Source organism: Harpia harpyja, chromosome 19 (assembly GCF_026419915.1).
Source record: "Harpia harpyja isolate bHarHar1 chromosome 19, bHarHar1 primary haplotype, whole genome shotgun sequence".
Classification (NCBI taxonomy): Eukaryota; Metazoa; Chordata; class Aves; order Accipitriformes; family Accipitridae; genus Harpia; species Harpia harpyja.
This window is the reverse complement of record NC_068958.1, coordinates 11,004,954-11,024,136: the sequence shown is the minus strand read 5'-3', so window position 1 is coordinate 11,024,136 and position 19,183 is coordinate 11,004,954. Positions and strand designations below refer to the sequence as shown.

General features: G+C 45.1%; 1 protein-coding gene across 5 annotated transcripts in view; it reads left to right on the top strand.

Annotated features, from left to right (window-relative positions):
- The window catches only part of EHMT1 (euchromatic histone lysine methyltransferase 1), a 123,256-nt gene that overhangs the window by 16,603 nt on the left and 87,470 nt on the right, over positions 1-19,183 (top strand). Inside the window, exon 1 of one of the 5 annotated variants that reach the window (XM_052814711.1) lies at positions 4,856-4,879. The exons of 2 other annotated variants lie outside the window; for them this stretch is intronic. The gene's annotated coding sequence lies outside the window, so the exon portion shown is untranslated. Of the gene's footprint in view, positions 1-4,855; positions 4,880-5,029; positions 5,138-16,433; positions 16,543-19,183 lie in introns of those variants that run through there. 2 more of the 5 variants (XM_052814708.1, XM_052814709.1) reach the window with 2 other exon arrangements.

Genomic DNA, 19,183 nt, shown 5'->3' with positions numbered 1-19,183 from the left:
GAATTTAACCTAAACTGGATTTGTCCAGCGAGAGGTACTCTGACCAGGTCTTCTCCTGCAAAGCCAACCTGCTAGACATGCAAGCAGGAATTTACTTTGCCTTTGCAGAAAAGTCTGTCCCTAATTCCTGCCTCTCTGCACCAAAGTCAGCTGTGAGGTGTCTGACTGCAATGGCACGTTCATGCTGGGCATGAAATAATGGATCATGAAGAGGAGCAATGCCTTCGTCATGGGGCTCCTGATAAGAAGTAGACATGGGGCTGAGCTGCTGTAATTTCTTACTGAGATGATGGACTTCCTAAATTATCATTCTGCTCACCAAAAGTATTGGAGATGGCAGTTCCCTCCTCTAAGAGAGGTGTCTTGGTCCCATTTTACATTCTTGCTATCTTCTTGATAACATCCTCAGTGGGGCTGTGGAGCCATTTTGTTCTCTGCTCCAGTTTCTAGCATTTGCTGCTCTAGCAACACTTTCAGACCCAAAGCAGCGGGGTCCTGGTGCTAACACAATGCTATGGTTTAAAAGAAGGACACAGAGCACAACAGGTGATGACCAGCTTTTGTATGAAATGGTCATGCCTTGAGATGGGAAGGATGAATGGCAGGTTGTGATATCTCGTTGTCTTGCAACTGCCATTGTTTTCATCATAAAAGATAAGAAATAGTCTTGTGTTCCTGCTGCATTTATGCTATATTATTTTCCTTTTGCGGAGTGGGGATGATGACAACACAGATTAGACCGAGGCTGTATATCCACTGAAACCAGGCCAATAGCAGGCAGCATGGTTGCTTTCCTTTGTGGGGAAATAAATAACTGTTTCAGTGGTCAGCAACTCCAGCAGTTGTGCAGGCTCCTCTGAGAGCTGTGCTACCACTAGACTGTCCTTACAGTATGGATGGGCTGACCTGCCATTCATCTGTACATCTGGAGGGGGAGAGGAAAGGGCACTGTATTTTATACCAGAAAAATGCAGGTATTGTGTGAAAATAATTCCGGTAGCCTGCAAAACTCCGGAGCCCGCTGTTGCTCTGTAGTGTGGTTTGTGGGATCCTGTCAGCTGGTTTGGCGTTTTGTGGCTTTACTATAAATGGTGATAGTGATATCACACAATATTATGTGTTAACGCTTTTTTTTTTTCTCATGAGTGCTCTTCCATGCTTTGCCATGATGTTGCAGGCTAGATTGACAGTGTAAAAGCAACCTGTAGATGCTCTGTGGGTAAGAAGAGAAGAAATCCTTTTCAGATTTTGGGCATACGTTCCCACAGTTTCCTGCTGGCCCAGCCACTGACAAAATGAAGAACCAAGTGCACTGTGTGTAGCTCGAGGTGAAAACCTCAGTAGGCTCCTCCACAAGAAGTCTGACCCAACTGGCAAGTACAATTGAAGTAATTCATAATCTGCTGCCTGTCACCTGACCTTTCCTCCCAGACCTCTGAAAGGTGTAGAAGACTAAGGACATTTAGACCATGTCCTCAAATACCTGCATTTTGTGGCACACGGAGTGTGAAGAGTGAGTACCAGCCATGGGGTTGACCCTGCTTCCAGTGGGTCACCCCTTTTTTTTAGATACCGGGCTCAAAATCTTGTTTTTTCAAGCTAGTGTGAGTGGAGATGCTCAGTCTGCAAGATTCGGTCATCATTATACAAATATATTTCTTCCTGGAACCAGAGGTCATGTGAAATGAAGCAAGAAGCCTCCATGCTCTGTTCTTTGGGCGCTGCTGGTAGGATGTTCCCACCTCATGCCGCCACCTTCTCTGATGTATTTGGCACTGTTTAGACCCCTAGCAACCTGCCTAGATGGGGTCACAGATACACTGCTGTATGGTGGTGGAGCTGCCCCAAGCTTGATGAATCTGGGACACTTCTGCAGCATAAGCAGAAAGCTTCATGGGCTCCAAGGGTCTTGGATTTACTGTGCTTGTGCAGCTTGTTGGTACCTTTTTTACCTCCTTCTGTGCCAGTGGTTAACACCTGCCATGGAGAATACAGCATCCTGTAGGCCACCTGCACCCTCTAGCAGCAGAAGCAGAATTATTTATCAAGTATTGCTCTGTTCTTTTGGTACTCTTAGGCTGTTTCCATGACTTATGCGAGAACCCATGGATAAACAGTGAAGGTACCAGTTTCTGGGTTCTACAGGACTAGATAGAAGGTTGCCATTGCACTAGGCTTACATTCCAGCTGTGTGGTCTCCTGCAAATTATATAGGCAACTCTTAGCTCTTTTCATACAAGTGAGTCTTTAAAGGGAGCCTGCACTGAGAGCATAAAATGCCTACATGAGTTTTTGGCAAGGTAGATTTTCTTCTCTGCTGCACTGTGTTGGCACCACTGGATTTAACAGCATTGCCTCTCGGTCACACTGAAATGCACAAGAGGAGCCTTTGGCTCACATACTTGCATCATGTTTAGTCCATGAAAGAGCAAAGTGCATTTCCTAGGAAGAAATGATTAATTCTATATCCAGGGTATAGAGGTCACAGTGGGGATTAGAAAGGTGCCATCAATTTGCTGTCACGGTATTGTTAAACATGTGTCCATTGGTATTTCTGAGGGTCCCAGTGAACAGCAAGGTGGGTCAAAGTGACCCAGCCAGGAACGGCGAGTGTTTAAGGAAGGCTGCCCCACTCTGCTTCTTCCCTACAAGTAATTGTTCGAAGGAGAAGGGTTTTGCTTCCTCTTCTCTCTCTCATCGTCTTCATCCAGCTGCAACTTTCATACTACTCATGACAAATGAGGAGTGTCAGAGGTGGATTTCACCACATCACGTACTATATCTCCTGTTTGGTAAATTAGTAATACGCCACCATACTGTTCCTCAGGAATCTCTCTGTCCTGGATGCTTTTTCAGCCAGGTTGAAGGCTGGGTGGGTTTTTAAATGATGATATTTTAGAATTTGAGAACAGCTTTGATTTATTGACCTGCTGCCTCTATGAATCGAGCTGTCTGGGCTGGCATCTGGAGATAAGAAGCTGTCAAGTAATTGCTTATTATTGACTGATTGCCAGCTTGGGCTGTTTGCTTGAAGAAGAATCAATAGCAGTCAATCTTCAAAGTCTAAACTCTCAGAGAGTATGACTGGTTTCCAAATTGGGAATGACAGGTCAGGATAACTCCATATCTGATATGCCAACTTCATGTTTGGGTGTAATCCTGCAACGGAGGAGGAAGCGCAGGACATGATCTTCCCGCATCAGGGCTTTCACATCTGCCTGCTCTTAAGTCTGGGATTTTTCTTTGCAGGGATTTTCAGGGACAGATCCCACCCTGGCTCCAGACCTTCCTCTGAGAAGTTGGAGCAGCCTCAGCACCACCTGAGATCAGTGGGACGCGAGGGCAGGATGAGTGCAGGCATCATTTATTAAGTCCCCAAAGGATAGAGCAGGGAGGGGTGGATGAACAGCCTGTGCTATGACACATCCAAACCAACCAGTTTGGATGCTTTATAAATAAAACAAAGCGTCTATTTTAATGCATGGTAACAGAGATTTCCTTTCTGTGGGTGATTCTATTTAGGTGACAACAGAACAAAATATCCAGTGTCACCATACGTTTTATCATTCCTTATGGAGACTGTCGCTATGGTGAGCGTTCATTTTAAAAAGCAGACATAGCCCTTGTTTAACACTATCATGACATGTTGCCTTTTTTGTGGATTCACATGTAGGGCTTAAAACATAAAAGGGGCTTCATGGCATCAAAGGCATTCAAGACTTCTCAGAAAAAAAAAAAGTTTAGATCTTTGTAATGGCTGGGGTGAAGTCTGGCGACTGGATCTGTGAAGCAATCTCACACCTTTGGCTGTAGCCCACTCTGGATTTTCCCCAGCACTCAGGGGTTACAGTCTGGTCTCTATGTGTCCTAGACTCAAGCAGGGTTTAAAACTTGAAATAAGAGCCTTTCATGGGGGAGGGGGAGGCTTGGATCTCTATCGGCTACAAAGAGCAATTAAGCAACAAGACATAAAATAGATAAATGGGAAGGGGTCCGGCGGTACACTGGTAATATGGGGAGATGAAAATGGAAGAATCTATTTCTAAAGTGTAAATATTTGTCCTTAATTTTGGAGCTTTATTTTCACCAGGAAAGCTCTGATTCAAGGTGCGCTGTTTGGGGTGAGGGAGAAATACCTCAAATAGAGCAGTTTAATCTACAGTTGTCTAGGAGAGAATGGACAAGATTACTTGAATAGCCTTGTTTAGATACTGGATTTGTTGTCTACTAGCAAATCCTCATTTGCATGGGTCTTTAATCTGTGGAGTTAAATGTGTCTCAGGATCTGTTATCTACTGTGATGCAGAGTTGAGAACTAGATTTTTAAAGCTGTTCCTTTTTATTTGAATGTTTCCCCCCCCCCAAATTATCTTCCTGATTTTTTTAAAGGCAAAGATGAGCCAACAAGTGATACAAAAGAAAAATCTGCCAGTGAGAAGAAGCTATTTTTGACTTAAGATTCGGTGGATGAACTGTCCACCAGCTTGTAGAGAAAAGCCAAGATCAGACATTTAAAACGTGTCGCAGGGAAACCACTAGCCCCCCCTCTTCCTGAAAGGGCACACTAACGTGAATTCTTTAAACCTCGTTGGAGGTAGAGGGTTGGGCAGAGATCATTTCTAGAGCTCTAGGAAGGGATTAGCCCTTATTTTGGGGGCTGTTTAGCTTTGCCTGTAGTCCTGAAATGGCATTTCCTCATGTCTGCAGCAGCCCTCACTTCATGAAATGGATGCAACTGCTGAAAAAAGATCTCGCGTGAGCATGCTCACTGGAAGATTAATCCTTTAGAGGGAGTTGGAGAGTTAAGCTACTGTAATTTCTCTGCAGTTGGCTGCAGTAAACAACTGCTCTAAAGACACGAGGAAAAAAATTGACGGAGGTATATGGGATTAATGTACATATCTTTTTGTGTTTCTACTTTAAGGTTGAGGGTTTGATAAAGGTTTTTCTCTAAGAGCTGGGGAAGAGGGATCTGTGTAATGATTTTATGGGTGACCTTCATGTTGTGGTTTCTTTTTTTCCTCCAGGCCAAAGTAATCCTATTTCCTTGCAAGGCCATACTGAGGCTCGGGCTGACTTTCTAGAGCTGGGGTAGAGCACCAGGGTGACTTCGTGTTGAGTTAAATGATTGTACGAGGTGAGGCCTGCTGCACATTGAGCTGTGTTGGCAGAAGGGAACTGAAAACACCTAGTCCTGTTTAGTTGTGATCAGAACCCAGTGGAACTCGATATTTCATGCTTCTGTTGGAAAGAAAATGTGTAAAGGGATTAGCTTTGATTGCCTACAGAATAATAGTCTTTTTTTTTTATTTTGCTCCCCCTCCTCCCCATGCCTGAGGAGCTGCAAACCTGTGTCAGATGGGGGAAGAAAAATAATCGTTGAGATATTTTGGCTTTGCTTTAAAGGATGATCACTTTTCGCATGTTGAGGAGAGAATGCCTTGCCAGCGAGGTAAGTGTTGCAGGCACACGGATTGCGTCAAGGTGAAGCCGAGCTCCTTCCTTCCCAGTCGCTGCTTTGTGGGTGCATCCTGGAGGAAGGAAAACCTCTGTTAGTTCCTAGTGAGTGAACAGCATTTTATCTACTTGCCTCCAGAAAGCAAGGGTGAAGGAGGATGTGATATACTGCCCTTGATGCTTTATATCAGCTTCCTCCAAATACTTACAGCACAAGCGATGGAGGGCCAACCTGGGGGCTCCCAGGACGTCAAGCAGAAATACCTGGGTGGCTTGATTTTTCTCAGGCTGCTTCAGCTCAGTGCTTGAGCTGGGAGAGGCACTGCTCACTAACCACAGCTTGCGTCTTTACCTCTTAAAAACATCTAGCTAATCCTTCTGAATGATGAGGAAATAGAGGTGAACTGTCAGCAAAACTTGCCTGGCGGGGGGTGGGGGCAGGGAAGGGCATCATTTTGAGTGTTATGTACCTAACTGGAATAAATCGCTCCCCTCGAGCTCAGGTTGTTAAGAGATCACTCCTCAGCAAGTCTTCAGGACTGTGTATGAGTGGAAGAAGGGCACACCCTTCCTCCTTTGAGGAGTGAATAATAACAGATGCGACTCTGCCTATGCCACTGAAAATTCATGTGTTGCATGGCTATGACAGTACTCCTGGTGTTACCTGGTGTTAAATTTATGTCCAACGGCAGCAGGATCTGTTTATGATGTTGTGTATTGGAAAATGGCTTCTTATTTCCTTGGAGTGGTGTGAAGAAGGGACTAGTAATTCAATAATTTTGCAAATGTCAGTGGCTCCCACTAGATTTGTCCTGTGGTAGCTGTCAGCTTACATGCGATACACAGGTGGATGCTAATGCTGTCAGATGAGTTCAGAAGGGCAATTCTATTACAGACTTGTCTGAGCTCAAGATGCTGCGTGTTTGAAGAAAATTTTGCCACCCCAATGTTGAGGTTTTTCACTTAGCCCCTCCTTTTCCCCTCCTTTCCAGAAGCTCTGGCTAGCACAGATTGTCTGTTCCGTGGATGGTTTTAGGGAACATTGATGGCTGTGTGCGTAGGGGGAATAATTAGCTACCAAATGCAAATAGATTGTTTCTTGCTGTTTCAAAATCATTGTAATTTCTATTGAGGATGGGTTAATTATATCTTCATTTTGATGGGTGTAAGGAAAATGATAGAGATATAGCAATATAAATCTATATAGGGAGGGACATTGTTTTCAGAATACTGTTTTGGAAATCGTGAGAACAAAGACTTGTCTCTTGGAGGACCATGGTTCTGTCGGGATCCAGCGGTGTTGCATGTTTCTCAGTGGTGGATGAGTGTTTTCTATTTCAGATTTTTATCTTACGCCAGCAACATATCTGTCACCACGACAGGGGTTTTTCAGTTCAGAGGAAAACGCATCAAATTCTATTTCAAGTGCACTTGGTTGAAGGGCTGGGAAACAGTTTTTTTGAAAAACAAAGGTGAAAGCAAGAAAGTTAAAATAAACCTTAAAATTTATGATCAGGGTGTAACAAAAATACATCTTTAACCTAAAGTGTGTAGGTGGGGAGCTGCTTTACCAGTACAGGACCCAGAGGTCCTGTGGTACCAGGACTGGTCCATACGCTGAAACGAGGTGCTTGTCGCTGGCTCTCCCCCAGTGCAGGTCATCACTGTCTTTCCCTTTTGCGGTAGGCGACTTTAGGGAGCCTGGATCCATCACCTCATTCTTTATTGTAACCTCACTGGGAAAGAGGATCAACGTATTCCTAAAGAAGTTTGGACCAGCTTTAAACTTTTTCCTTCGGTCTCCAGTACCAGGGCGGGCATCTCTGGCACTAGAAAACGGGGGAAAGGCTCAACAGAAGGACAAAGGTGACACTGTTTTCCTCAGTGCCATGCCTTTTGGCTCAAAGCCAAAGAGTAAAGCCCTCCTCCTCGTCTTGTTTTAGGGGGTTTTCAGTGGCTGAGGAGAGCCCCTAGCATGGAGCACTGTGCTTCAGCCTTACCAAGCCTTTGGTGGCCTGGGGACTTTGTGCCTCTGGATTGGAGCAGCTTTTGTGAGAGCCTCAGCCCACAACTGCTTCCCTCCTGCGCAGGGCTCTTCTCTGCCGAGAAGGCATTCAGCTCCTCTCCAGCAAGCCCTGGAACTGATAAGTCTGAAAGGAAAAGATAGCTACATCCAAACTGAATTTCTGTTTGGTTTAAAGTTTGCAGATGTGTTCTTGGGCTCTGCCGCAGGATCTCTGCAGATCCCTGCTGGGGTGATCCCATGGAGTGGGCACCTTGCTCTCTGTGCGAGTCCCCCAGCCCTCCGGTATGGCCAAACCAAGCAGAGGTCGGTTCTTCAGCTTGGGCAGCTCACAGCCTGCTGAAATGGGTGCAATTTTTGCTGCGTGGCAGGCTGTGAACCCCAGCAGCTGAGGGGCTGGGGCATGTCTGCTTCTGCTGCTCTGGCTGTAGGAGCAGCAGCTTACAGGGAACAGGGGGAGGCAACAACCAGTGCTCAGGCTGGAGTCATCTGGCGAGAGCAGAGGTTTCATCCCACCCGAAAACGTTACCCCAGGTGTTTAACTCACGTGTCCCGTGGGTCAGCGTGGATGGGGGCTGTGCGGACTGCGGTGCGTGCAGGGAATGCAGTGCAGGGGACTTCTGGGTGCTTTTATTGAGATGGATAGCTTGGGCTTTTCAGGAGGATTCATTGCCTGAATTTAAAGGCTCTCCTCTTTAGATTTCTGTGAAAAATTCTGCCTGTGTGGCCAGTTTTGTCTCTTTCCACATCAGCATAACTTTGTTTGGTGGAGAAACTGAAACCTGAATTTGGGACTTGCTCACCTCTTTGGTATCGTAGCAGCCAAGGACTGTATTCAAAACAGAAAGAACAAAATGGAACTGAATCTTACAGGTGTATCTAAAGAAACTGTATGCAACCCTGGCAATCACAGGGAGGAGAAAGTTACTGTGTAATACATTGCATCAAAGTCCCAGTCTTTCATAATCAAGTGATGACCACTTCAAAGCCTGGTGTCTTTGCTTCTCTCCCTTCTAACTGCTTCAGCCAACCTTTAGTCAATTGGCAATGACTTTAAAACCAGACATTATGATATAAGCCTTGTAATTATTTGCTGTGATGAATCCTCTTTCTGCTGTGAAGCTGTGTGGAAGGGTTTTCTGTAACTTGCAGCATTTTTCCACCTTCATGCCTTAATGAAGCTCACTTCAGAGCAGAAGTTTTATCTCCTTCTCTCCTGCCTTCCTGGCCATTTTGAAATCCAGTTTATGGCTGCATTTCAGCTTCCTTAACACCCTGAACTAGCTCCTTGATGCTACAGCCTTGCTTTATGCCCTTTCGCAGTGCTCTCCCTCTGCCCTGAGCCCTCCGGACAGGCTGCTGGGTCTTCTGCATGTCCTGGGCCAAGGGCAGGGCCTTGCGGCATCTCCCAGCAGACCGCGTGGGAGCCCTGTGCTCCTGGGAGGCTGGTGAAGCCCTGCTTGAGAGGGGACTGGAACAAGCCTGAAAGCAGCAGCTGGCAAAGGGGACTCCCTACCCCCCTTCTCCCTGAGGATTAATAAGTGAAGTTGCGGGCACGGGGGAAGGAGCTGCGTTTTTTTAACCTGGCTGTGAAATTAGTAAAATAACTACATTCCTGTGGTGGATGGGGCTTAATGAATTGATCAGCAAGGAGGACATATGTTTGGGATTCTGAGTGTTAGAGAAGCAATACAATGCGGTATGTTATGCTTGGAAAATTATGGTCTGTGGTGAAAGGGAAGATGGAAGAAAAATTCTGCTTTAAAGACCTGCATCCACCTGCAGGGGAAAGATGGAATTAAACAGAGCAGGGAGAGAGCAGAAACGTAGGAGACAGGGCTGTGAGCATGGCAGTTGGGAGGAGGAGAGGACCAGGAGGGATGGATGGAGGGGCTGTGCTGGAGGAGGCTGGTTTTGAAGGTGGTGGTGAAGTGACTTGGTGGCTCCTAAAAAATAAAAAAAAAAAGAAGAGGAAAGGAACTGCAGGTGATTCTTCAAGCGCCGTCTAGTCTGTGACCTACTTGCTGGCACAGTGATTTGCAGCTAGAGAAGCAAACAGAAGAAATGGCTGCTCCCTGTGGGAAGGGCAGAGATGCTGGTATGTGCGGGAGCTCTTTCCAGTGGTGCTTTCTTCAGCTGCTGCAACATGGCTGTGCCTGGGCACCTTGAGTTTGTAGAGCCACTGTTAGAGAAAGCAAAGGGAGCAGCTCTGAGCCGTGCATTTCCCTCTGGTGTCACAGCAGTGGAGGGAGACAGTGCCGGATCCTGGAACCAGGCTCAGATTTATGAGCTGGCTTAAATACGTGGGCTCCTTGATGCACGAGTGAGCTCCTTCCCTGGAGAGGTGTGGGGCACTACATAACTGGCCTGTCTGGGGACACAGCTCACCAGGACACGATACTAACAGTAGAAATTATTCATCCCTAACCTCCTTAATAATCCACTGCAAACTAAAAGTCTGCTTTCTCCTGCTTCTGCTCCTTCAGGAGCCCCCACTAACCTGATCATTCTTAATCTCATCTTATTTTCCAGATCATCAATTTGATTTCTCAGTACTTTTACAGTCCTTAGTGTTCCCGGGAATCTGTGCCTCCATCAATTATCTCTCTCTCTTTTTCGAGGCTGTAGCAACCTTGAACCACAGTTTCCATACTATTTTTATAACTCACGCTGCTTATTAGAGGAGTCCTTCAGAAATAACTGTACAGTTCTTACCAAGATATCCCCAAATTTTCTGAGTAAATAATAACTTCATCTCTTGCTAATATGAACTTGGAAGGCTCCGCTTTTCCTCTTGTTCACTTCTCCCACTGGTGTTTGGGAGTTAAATGCCTTACCTTTAATTTAATTCATATATGTAGGTATACATGCATGTCACAGTGTATTGGATACTCCTTTAACCATATTAATCATGATGCTGAGCATCTAGTGCTACAGGCTGGCGTCAAATAGTGGCATTGATTAGACAGTTGCTCTTCTCCTTTGCATTCATCAGCAAGCATTAGCATATAACCTTCCTTTGCTTGATTTGAAACTGGTTCCAGTATCTTCTACAGTGCTTGAAATCCAGATAAATTCATTAATCTCAACAGACTCAATGTGGATTTACTGGGGGCAGAGCCTTGGATGAGGAGGAGACCCTAAAAAGCAGTGACCTGCTGTTGTCAGTGTGCGGTGCCATGGCTACTCTTACTCCCATGACACCTTTCCCACTTGGACTAGGACTGCATCTGGCCTGGGGCTGCTTCAGATTTACCTCTGTACAAAATGAAATTGAGAAGTAGCCATTGTATCTTTTTTTGGGGGTGTTCTAAGTTGCTATATTAAATAAATAAAAAAAGTGGTTCTAAGAGTGTCTGAAATGACAGCTTTCCTCCTATTGATGGCATATAGGGAGTTATTTGTGAGTTAGCAGTCCAAGGTTATTTAACTCCAAAACTTCTGCACTTGCCTTGCAAACTCTGTCCAAGAAAATCTTTTCTTTGGAAAGAAAAATGAAAAAAAGTCCTCTGTTTTTCATAAGTTATGAATTGTGCTCATGTCTAAGCTGATTATTTTATTTATTCCAATAATCCTCTCTTCCAGAATAAAGGAAAATTAATTGTCTTCCTATTTCCATAATGATTTGCCCTTCAGACAGTTGCCAGGCAAAGTGCTTAAAACCTGAAATGAAAAGATGGTGAATGTTTAAAATCATTGAGCTACTGTAGGAACATGTTTGTATTTTAATAGGGTGGTATTCAAGTAGTCCCAGAGAGTGCTATTTGCTCTGTGTTCTGTAGGATTATGAGGGCTTTTTTTTTGCTTCTGCATATGAAAATGGGGTCAAGCCTGCTGTGGTAGATACTGCAAGTCTTATGTAGGATTTTGCTAGCAATATGGACTGCCTGCAATTGAAGCCCTAAAATTATCCAGCATTAATGGGCAGCGTTGTCCTTGGGCTTCGTTGTTTTTGTTTGCTGGGAAGGTGGCTTTGCTGCATTTCAGTGCCTGGAGATGGGCAAGGACTTACTTCCTTACAGGTGTGATGGGACAAGATTTTCCCTACAAGAGCTTTTCACTGACACCTACCCAACTCTTGGTTATTTTTAACTTTGTCTGGCTGAAAAAAAAAAAGTTACCTGATTAATTTGGGAAAATGCTGGAATGTGTCCTTAAAAGGCTCAAAAGTGATGTAATATTCAGTGATGAATCTCAGAGCTAAATTAGAGCTTTTGTGGGTGCGTTAGTTGAGGAAGGGAGTTTCATATTTTATCACCTAACACATTTATTTTTTATACCAGGCTACGCATTCAGGGCTCCTGACTAGCTGGGCACACTGGTGAAGCTGGTGTGGAAGCAGTGACACAGCTCCAGATCTAGACCAGCATTAGGGGAGCGGTGAATCTGCCCTCCACTTTGCTTTCCAGTTTTATTCCAATAAGCTTTGAGAAATACATAAAAACTTGAAGCTAGGGATGGCCGTGCTTCCAGTGGGGGATTATGCTGAGGGAGGGCGAAGAGAAGCAGCACAATGTGTTTAAAAACAAGAGTCTTGCATAATGAAACAGGTTTGTTGCCCAGTCATTCATGTCCCCATAAGCGTTGCACATCCAGGTGTGGGCTCCCAGGTGTAGGGACAGTGGAGGTGGAGCTCATCTCCACTGTATTCAGGGGGAAGGTGCTGGCACCAGACCTGGATGTGGCCCTGGCTCTTTCCTCATCTCAGAGCATGGCCAGAGGCGTTGGGGACAGTTTCAGTGCTGTGTTTCAACACAAGAAACCACATGGCAATAAATTCCTCATATCTGTTGTATGTTTCCCTCTCCCCGTATGTGAAATTGCTCCAAAGGAGCAGAGTGTAATCCATCACAGAAGAGAGAAGGGTAGGAGTTAATTCATTTTCATGATCTTTCCATAGCACTTAGTCCAGCTAACAGTAATTTGTCTTACTTGGCTGCTGCAGTAGTCTCATAAGGGACCCACTGGGAGAAGGCTGGGCACAAAGGACCCATGGCCCCTGGGTATTTCCATTAGCCAAAGAGCACATGCGATCATCTGTTGCATTTACAGCCAGAGTTTTGTGCTGCCATCTCAAGCAGAAGGACAGTGGAGGTCTCTTAATAGTACCCAACTCCAGGAGACTACCGTACCCAGGTGAGATAGCGGTTCATCGCCCAAATGTCCCTTAGCACAGGGGAGGGAGGGAGACTCTCTCCTGGTTAGAGTGAGCTTAGGGAACATAAAACCGGGTGTGTGAATATCCTCTTCGGGTCTCACCTCAATCTTTCGTTATCTGTTAAAGTTCATAAACCTAGCAGGGGAATACATTAACCCGAGTCTTGACAGACTTTGATTTTGCCAAAGGTTGATTTCAAATCACTCTCCCTACTCTTAGTAGGGGTCTCAGAGTTCCCAGGGGGGTGTAGGTGTAGGCTGCAGCATAAAACCACCCAGTTTTGTTCATTCTGTAGCTCGTATGGATTCCTATTTCTTGCTGTTGGTGCACTTGGCTTGTTGCACATAGCATGGAGGAAGTTATCCCAGACAGAGAATGCTCAGGTGGCCACCTCCTGTCTGTCGAGAGCTGCCGCTGATTTCAGTATTTTAGGCTCAGTCTCTTAAATCACAGATGGAGCTGTATTTCCAGCTAGTGCAAACCCATAAAGTTACTGAAGTAGGTGAAAATACTCTAATTTACAGCAGTTATGGTCCTGATCCGTAGGCAGTGTAAGCTACATATGCATGATGTGGAGGGAGAAGCCTGAATTTATCAGTCACGCAGAGTTTTGTGTGAAATAGCTCCATGCTTGCTGGCGTGGTTGCCAGAAGGGCTTTTGAAATGGCAAAGGTTGTGAAATCCTGGCAGGGAACGTCAGAGGAGGGGAGCTGGGCTAGAGGAGGACATGGCCCCTTCCTACAGCACAGCAAAGACTGGAAAAGTGGGTGTTAATGGCTATATTTTGCAAGGCACCTTCCTCATGCTCCAGGCATTTTGTGTGCTAGGCAGTGACCTGTAGGCCTTTTTCAAATGAGTTTTATAGACATAGCCTTTTCTCCTGAGCTTTTGATGGTTCTTTGCAGGAGTAACTGTGTTTGTTTGCTGGGGGCTGTTACTAGTGCCGTGAGACAATACTGCTTTTGAAAATTAATAACTTTTTTTAGTCGCCACTACTATATAGATAATATTGTCCTTTTGTCTCCTGTTCCCCGAGGGAGTTTCTGCCCTTCCTGGATCTCATCCTGGTCCCTGCTTGCGAAAACAAATCCCGGGTTGCTTATGAAATTGGTTGTCTGATGCACTGCATCATCTATGATTGTGCAGGGAGGGAAGGAACTGGTGCCCTGCCAGAATAGCAGCGCGTTAAACGTTTTGCTTTGGCTAAGGTCATCCAGTCTTCCTTTGTCTGTATCCCCTGTCTAGCTGAAGTAAGAACAGTTTATCATATTCGGGTCCTCAAGAGCATTTTCTCTTGGTCTTGTGGTTAGGATTGATTATGGCATGGCATCAATGGTCTTTCCTTCCTCTCCCCTCCCAGCACATCAGGTTATATATTACATATGCGCAGGAGGTGGATTGAAGGAGCTAACAGATCTCCATTGTTAACGATGAGCCTGTAAATGAATGTTTAGTGCCAGCAGTATCACTGTATGTTCTGGTCTTTCATCCTCCGGAGCTGATGGACAAGAAAATTATGCGAAGCAGGCGATGGTAGGTGCTACCCTGCTTGTGCTGCCTGTTCAGCTCCTCCTGGTGAGCAACTCCCCCAAGAAATACCCTTGTAGTCCTGCCTTTTGGTGGGAACAACTTGTTTCAGCTGTCCTTGCTGTGAAGCGGCCTGGGCTGACTGGTTTTTCTGGTGGGCACCTTCGTGATGAGCTGGTGTTCCTGAGATGGTAGCTCCAAAGGCATCGCTAGGTCCTGTGTGTGAACTTCAGGTGGAAGAGGAATTCACAATGATCATGTGTCTAGTAGGCTGCATCTGTGTAAAAAAAAATATATATATCTTCTTCTCTTATTTTTGTAAGATTGGTAGTATTGTTTGCTTTGAATGTTTTATTTTGCTTTTTCGTGGTTGTGGGTTTCTTTGTCTCTATGCACCTATAACATCACAGCGCTGAGCACAAGTGTTAACTATAAAATTAGAGCCATCTGTGAGGTCTGGGACTGGGGGTGGGGAGGAAGGGGAGGTGTCGCTTCCAAAAATCTGGTTAGAAATCAAACTGCTGGATTTTCAGTGACAGTTAAGTAGTAGCTGCTTGTCTCTGTTTACTTTTCCTTGGGATTTGAAAACTCGCGCAGGCCCTGTACGCTGCAGTAGTAGATGGACGCGTAACTCTGCACGGAGTTTCACTAGCCTGTTGGGGTTGGGCTGGGGTACATCCGGAGGGCTCATTTCTCAGCACTGCAGATTTGTTGCTTTCCTCACAGAGCTATTGTCTGAAGAGATGCTGATAGACGTTTGCTATTGATTCTTTGTCCGGAGAGAGAACTGGAGTAATATATACATATATATTTATATTTATGCGAGTATGTGTGTGTATATATATTTTTATACATCAGATTGACTGAACAAACTTTTCTCTTACTGAGTCACTGCTGCATTTTGAAGCAGGTGGAAGACTTGCCATGGCTGAGATGATGGTTATTGGGCCTTTTTGAGGTTTCCAGGGCTCAGAAAAAAATGAGGAATGGATGATTTAGATTTGGGGGAACAACAACAAAACAAACAAATCTTTATCACATTTCAAATCTTCCATCTCCCCCCACTTCCAAATGTGCTTTTTAAAGAGTTACAAATGCTTGTTGGCATAGAAACTACAGAATCTGAGTGAAGCATGCAAATGTAAAAGGAGCCATTCTGCCTGAGCAACATGGACTGAGCCCCTGCAAAGCTGGCTAAAATCTTTTACGAGGCAAAGAAAATTGTCCAGATGTTGCTCGAATTATAATGGCACTAAATATTTAGGTTTTTCAATTTGCACTTAAATCCAAAAAAGCTTGAAATGTAGGGAATGCAGATCCATTACCACTGGGCTTGCTTTTCTTATGAAAGAATTTGTAGTCCAAAAATATTGCTAAAATCTGTTTGGCTCCGAGCAGTGCCAAATCCTCATTAAAACATGTGGATATTTCTGTGGTTTAATCTGTTAGAAATGCATTCGGGATCCAGTTATGTTAAATTAAGCAACAATATTGGCCTGGATGTTGTTTGAAATATTAAATGTGGCAGTCGGAACACCAAGCAAAATGTTTGCACATTTTAATCGCTCAATGAGTAATTTTTTTTATTTTATTCCGAGGAATGATCGAGAGTGCTTAAAAACTGTCCCTGCTCTCCTCGATTCGCCTCCTTCCCCCCGCCAGGCTCCGGGAGCGGTGCATCATCCTGGCTCCTCGCTTCCCCTTCCAGCGCGGGGCCACGATGGGATGGAGCTGTGGCGTGCCGGGAGGATGCTGCTCCCTTTGAGCATGCTCCTCGCCATCTCCCGTGGTGCGGAGCGCGTGGACGTGCCGGTGTAGGCCTCTAAAATCCTTGACGGGAATCTCTAAAACGCCAGCACAGCCAAACAGAGGTATGCATCCCGCCAGGCTTTCCTTAAGAGGTTTTTACTGCTGATTCTTCACTCCATTGGGGTTTCCTAAAGATTGCCTCGGACAAAATGCCTCTAAAATGGCTCAGCGGCACATAGCAACGGGTTGTCTCCTGGCTAGTTTATCCCCTGCGCCGGAGGCTCCGGCAGCATGGAGCCTCTGCGCTTGCCAGCTGTGCTCTGCAAAGGGTCGCGCCGAGGGTGCTGCTGCTGCTGGGAGGGCTCCCTCTGCACCTCTCCCTCCCCGGCAGGTAAGGCCATGGATTGCAAAGGCGCTTCGTCTTGCCAAGTATTTATTTATTTTTATTTTTTTTTTTTTCCCCAATTGTTAATTGCCTCATGGTAAGGCAGGCCCCCTTTTTTTCTGCTTTAAATGCAGCTGTGCCGAGGAAGGGCTTCGCTGTTGTGAATGTCGGAGTGGATGGCAAAGGGAGCCATGAAACGCTGCTCGCAGTCTACAGTGCCTTGGGACACATTCATAATATATAGTATGTAGAAAATATCACTGCTGGGCGGGTTTTTAATGGGGTGTGGGGGACTGTTTCTTTTTAAATTTGACACATTGCAAAAGTAGTTCTATATTGGTGCCTTGTTCATTGTTTAAGGTTAAAAATGAGGGTAGTTGGGTATATTAGCAGTTTTTTCTACAGCCTTTTGTTTTGGGGCCTTTTTAATTGCATAGCAGCTTGTGTTGTATTAAAATGAACACCTAGCTGGAAAGTGGTACAAAGCAGGATTGTGTTACCAGTACCTGTGTGTGACTTGATAGCATTCATGCCTCTTTGTTGTCAGACACCAAAAGGGCAGTGTAGAAGGTTGGTGGGCTCAAAATTCAGCCATGCTTTACTTTTTCTTTTTTTCTTTTCCTCTTTAGTATAAAGTGCATACTTTTCTGTGGGATAGTTTGATTTTTTTAAAAAAAACCCATCGCTGAAGCTTCAGCGCAATTTTCTTTATTATTTTAATTTAAAGAATAAGTGTATGATGCTCAACGGGGATTGTTAATCATTAATGATGAAAGAAAGCAAGTGAAAATATAAGGCATAATAGAATGGAGGTCATAGCTATAAATGTCTTCTGCAAAAGCAAACGGGCATGCTGGGGAGGGGAGGCAGAAGTCCAGAGTCAGAAGAGAAATCAGCATCAACCCTTCTTTTGGCTAGTTTTTGTGGCTGTGAAATGCATCAAGTAGAGGGTCCAAGCCCCAACAAGGTCCTTAGGAGGAGGTCTAATGGCTCGATCATCATGCTTCCTTGTTTGATTGCTCATCCCATTGTCCCTCTCTTGGCTTTGTCAGCTTCGCTGTGGGCACCCTGTAGCACAAACTAACTTCAAGCAGGTGCTTAATTTATTTAAGCAGGTTTTTTTATGCTTAAAATGTGTTGCTAACTTGGACCAAAGTGCCTTGGAGCTTGCAGAGTCAAGGCTATGATACATGGGAGAGGCTCAGAGGCACGCTCTTCCCCCTGATTTGTGTGTTAGCTGTGCAGGGCTGGTCAAGACCCCCTTCCCCAAGGTGACAGTGCCAGCTGCCTTGCACAGATCTTCTTCACCTACAGGGTCCTCACTTCTTCATAGTAAGCATGAACTTTGGGATGTTTGATGAAGCAGTAAAGCCTGGGTTACCTGCAAGTATGAGTGTTTTATCAGAAGGGGTATCTGATATTGCCCGAGTCTTTGGCTAAAAACTGTGGTCTAGCAAAGCTGCAGCGGTGCAGCAGGATGGGTGGCCAGGGCTCCCAGCGGGCTGTGGTGTGCGAGGGGAGCCTTCAGTTCCACCACTTGTTTCACTCACCAGTTTTATTTGCAAGGGGATGTTGCTCTTCATTGTTGGACTGGGTTCATATTTTTGCTGCACTAATACTTGCTTAACAGTTCACCTTACAAGTGGGATAGGGACAGCTGTTTAAAACCTGAATTTTCAGACACAATCTGATATGCATTTAATAGAGCAGCAGGACAAGGCAGGCCAAACTTGTAGAAAAAATCTTAAATAAAGGACAGAGAAGCAAGAAAACTCTTCCTTCTATTTCCACATACATGGATGTGTGCACATATGTGTTCAGTTATACACATTATCACTTTTCATTGGTCAGGCATTAATAGGGAAGAGTATTTAGATTTATCCTTAGGTTATATTAGGATACCAGAGACTGTTCTTGGTGGCAGCAGTACCTTCCTATCCGTTGGGTCAGTGGAGTGCATATGTATCTTTGGAGTGAATTTGGTGGGGTTTGAGACTAGAGCGGGGATCTTGGCAGGGTTTCATGTGTTTTGGTTGTTTCCACATGGGTTTGCTCACTTCCAGAGTCTGCAGAATAAAGCAGTTAAGCCTCATTGCTCCCTGCACCTTGAGGTGAGCAGCAGCAGGATCTTTGTTTTAAAACCTGCCCCAAGAGGACAGTAAGAAAGGATTAGAAAGACAGAAGTGGGATGGAGAGAATAAATTAGAAACGGAGGAGAAAGAAAATACAGGATTAAAAATAGGGGAAGAGAAAAAATGGCATGGACAACAAAAGCTTTGAAAGATGAGGGATTGGGCATCTGTGCATGTGAACAAGTGCAAACAGAAGAAACTCTGATCCCAAAGCAAGGTTAAAGAAAAGGCACCTGAATATGTAGGCAGGAAGATGGGAAACAGGTGAAGATGGCAAACAAAATGAGGGATTGGGAGGCAAGTACTGATCATTGTCTCTGCAGCAGGCTGCAGTATATTTGTTTTAATTGTCCTTTATGCCAGTGACTAAGTGATACAAAAAAGTCCCTCGAGCCCTGAATATGGATGGAGTGATGAATGGGAAGGACTGACCCTTCCGTTCTTCCCTGGGACCATCTCAGAGGGTCTCTGGTTCCCATTGTTTAGGAGAGGCTGGAGAAGGCAGTGCTCTACCAGGCTGAGAAACCTTCTGATTCTGAAGGTCTTCCCACAAAGCCCGTGAATGGTTGAAGGAGAGGAAATTGAGCACAACTGTACCTGGCTAATGAATGAAGAAATCGTGTAAGTCACGTTTCCCACATCTGTCTTATGGTTGTGTCACAGTCTCACGCTGTCCACAATGCCGAAAGTGCCATGTTTGCATCAGGACAGTTGACTGTTTCAGCACTTCAGCCCAGTGAAGACAAAACAAA